This window comes from Adiantum capillus-veneris, chromosome 11 (genome assembly GCF_014529385.1).
Source record: "Adiantum capillus-veneris isolate H3 chromosome 11, ASM1452938v2, whole genome shotgun sequence".
NCBI classification, from domain to species: Eukaryota; Viridiplantae; Streptophyta; class Polypodiopsida; order Polypodiales; family Pteridaceae; genus Adiantum; species Adiantum capillus-veneris.
The window spans coordinates 106,358,614-106,362,307 of NC_140941.1; the positions used below are offsets into that span (position 1 = coordinate 106,358,614).

The following is a 3,694-nucleotide window of genomic DNA, read 5'->3' on the forward strand; positions in this document are numbered from 1 at the left end:
CAAAAAATCAGTTCCCCTCTCCCTCTTGGTCGACCCCCCTTGCTAATTGCTCATGCTACAACCCTATCGGACCTCCCCAGGCCTAGCTAATGGAAATTAAGCAGCATAAGTGATAGTCTTTTGACATGTGTCCCCCTTTCCCTTTTTGTGAGAGCTTTAGGTAATTAATTAATTCAACTAAACTCTCATTGGACCCCTTTGCCTCCTGGCCAATAGGAATCAGGCTAGCCATTGGGCTATTGAATGCTCATTGGACCCCTTGGGGGACTGTCCAATAGTCTTCTAGAGAGCTTAATCCTTATCGGTTCTTTTAGCTAATGGAAATTAACCACCATAAGTGATAGTCTTTTGATATGTGTCCCCCTTTCCCTTTTTGTGAGAGCTTTAGGTAATTAATTAATTCAACTAAACTCTCATTGGACCCCTTTACCTCCTGGCCAATAGGAATCAGGCTAGCCATTGGGCTGTTGAATGCTCATTGGACCCCTTGGGGGACTGTCCAATAGTCTTCTAGAGAGCTTAATCCTTATCGGCTCTTTTATTAAGTGTTTTTAAATTAATTAAACTAGAATTACTCTAGCCTAAATCTCATTGGTCCACCTCCATGGCCATCCAATAGGATTTGAGTACACCTTGTGGGCATTTGGCCTAGACAGCTGACATGTGTCCCTCTTTCCCCTTGTGTACAAATGAAGCTTGTGAGTGTGTGTGGGTGTTTCTCTCTCATCCCCTACTTCTTGGGCTCGCCCCCTCCTATGTACGGAATTGTGAAGACTTTTGTACACACACACACACACAAAGCATCCAAATTTCCTAAGCTTTAACCTTTGGACACAACCTTTGAATTTTGGAACCTTAGCATTTTGGAAGTCTTAATGGGCTGAACCTCAGGGTATTTTAAGCCCATTGTTGCACATTGCTTTTTTGCAGATGGCCCCCCCTTTGGATCCCTATTTTCCCTCCTTTGGATCCCTGCTGTGGGTGGCCGGTCTGCTAGCTTAACCAATATTCTAGCTTTTTCTCCCCTGGCACTTCCCCATATTAAATGATCAATTTAACATGAGAAAATCATTTAGGAGAATTATATATTGATTATTATGACATAACTTGCATGTTTTGATCACCCATTTGTTCACATGAAAACAAGACTTTTAGGAATAGTCGATCTATGCAACACATCTCCCAAAGTATTTTGCACGCCAATCTCCGTTATCAATGAGACATTACTTATATGTGTAATTTCATGCATAGTGTTATCTCCCATAGCCACATACTCCTCATTAGATATAGGTTACTTTCCATCAAATCATTCTCCATGAAAAGTCATATACTAAGTGCCTCCAAAATCAACATACCAACTTCTATCACTTTTGGGTTTGGACATGCTTCCAAGGACATGTTGCATAGCAAACAAATGACCAAGAATTGTCACCATGAACCACCTCTTTTAACAAAACGAGAGGATTGTGCTCTCCCACGACACATTTTGTTTTGTCTATGATAACAATCTACCTCAAAATGTCCATATCTACCACAATAGTTACAATGTCCATTCATGTGCATAAAAACACCACCTCTGCTTTACGGCATGGCTCTCCCTCATGATCTATGCATGAAACCACCTCTTTGTATAAGGGGTCTTTGAACATAATCATTGGCTCTTCCTTGAACCACCTCTACTTTATTGCATGGCTTTACCTCAAAATGACCATATCCGCCATGATAGTTACAATGTCCATCTCTGTGCATAAAAGCACCACCTCTACTTTATGGCATGGCTCTCTTTCATGATCTATGCATGAAATCACCTCTTTGCATAGGGGATCTTTGAACATAATTTCATTGCCTCTTCCTTGCACATGATTTCCTCTTCCATGCATTGCACCTCTTCCTCTTCCATGAATATGATAGAAAACCGCATCTCTATTCGGGTCACTTTTGAATGCAGTGAGAACAAGTTTCGCTTCTTCCATCATACATAAAACAATCAACTCTTCAAAGTACAACATAGTACCTCTCACCAAATAGAGGTATCAAATGCCTTATATTTTGGTTCCAAACCATTTAGAATAACTGAAATAAAATCATCATCTTCAACTAAGAAATTTATGGATGCCTCATCTTCCTCAAATATTTTGTTATTGTACGGTTTCCTCACCATACTCCATGTAACCTTTGCTTCAATTGAATCTTATGCGCCTCCTTGCTTGTACCATACATCTTATGTATAACATCCCAAGCATCCTTTGTTGTACTATTATTATTTATATGAGGTATTAAACTTTCTAAAATACATATGGAGATCCAATACAACAGTATTTTGACTTTTTTATCCACAACTTTTACGTTTTTTTATCCGCTTTTGAAGGATCTAGAGGCGATTTTGGACATACATCTTCATGACAAGATCACATACACCTTTTTCCATCAAGAAGTTCTTACCAAAATTTGAATTATTTGCAAAGATGAATAATACATTTACTTCAAATCACGGTATCATCAATGTATGATGCATAAGCAAGTTTCTTTGCTTTCACAATCTTTATGCAATTATATGTAGTAAACCACAACTTCATGCATAAGCTTCAAATCACTAGAACACTTCCTCCAACCTCCGATATTTGCACACACAACTCATCCTTTATGCATATAAGTGTCCACAACTTGCTATATACACTTTCAATTAGCCATTCTTCACTTATCAAATAGTGACCAAGAAATTTAGGACAAAACTATGTGCAAAAGAAAAAGCTCTATTCAGCTATTGTAGATTTCTTCTAAGAAGTTGTGGCAGATCCAACAAAATAGTGACCCTTGAACACTAGTGGAGAAGCAAACATGAACAACATTGCAGAAGAAGCTTATCATGACTCTTCAACACTAAAGGAGAAACAAGAATCTCCAACAATGGAGAAGAAGCATAGCATGACCCTTCAACATTGGAGGAGAAAACAAGTATACAAGGTAAGGCCACGGTTCCTCTGGTTTATAAACTTGGCAAGGATAGTGCCACCTCCCTGCCATATGTACATATGGTTATTTTTTGGGTAGAAGCATGCAAGCACATAATGCATTTTTCATGATTGTTTTGTAATCACATTAGCAAATTTTTATTACCATTGACAACTACTAACTTTGTGTTTGCAAAATGATTTCTCTTTTGAGAGTAAAGTGGAGCATCTTCATAGCGTACCATTGCCCAATGACCAATGCTTAAAAGACCTAAGGTTTAGCTTCATTAAGACTCCCATAGGCTAAGGTTCCAAAATTTTAATTAAAAAGTCCAAATGGTCAAAGCTGAGAAATTGGATGGTGGTGAGAAGATTCAAAAGTCTTCTCACATCCTTATCAAGCAGGGGCCAAGGCCTAAGAGTAGGGGAGGAGAGATAAACACACACACACACACACACACGCACTCCAAAGCTTCCCCCAAAGGGAATACTGGACACACGGCAAGCTCCTAGCCCAGTTGCCCCCAATCTTCCCTCAAATCCTATTGGATGGTCATAGAGGTGGACCAATTAGAATTCGGCTAGAGTAAAATTAGTCTAATTAATTTTAAAATGCTTGATGAAATAATCAATAGAAATTAAGCTCCCCAGAAGACTATTGGACAGTCTACCAAGGGGTCCAATGAGCATCAAGTAGCCCAATGGCTTGCCTGATTCCTATTGGCCAGAAGACTAAAAGGTAC

General features: G+C 39.1%; 1 pseudogene; it reads right to left on the reverse strand.

Annotated features, from left to right (window-relative positions):
• Window positions 1–1,694: 1,694 nt before the first annotated feature.
• Window positions 1,695–3,196, reverse strand: LOC147447787 (uncharacterized; annotated as a pseudogene).
• Window positions 3,197–3,694: the final 498 nt, after the last annotated feature.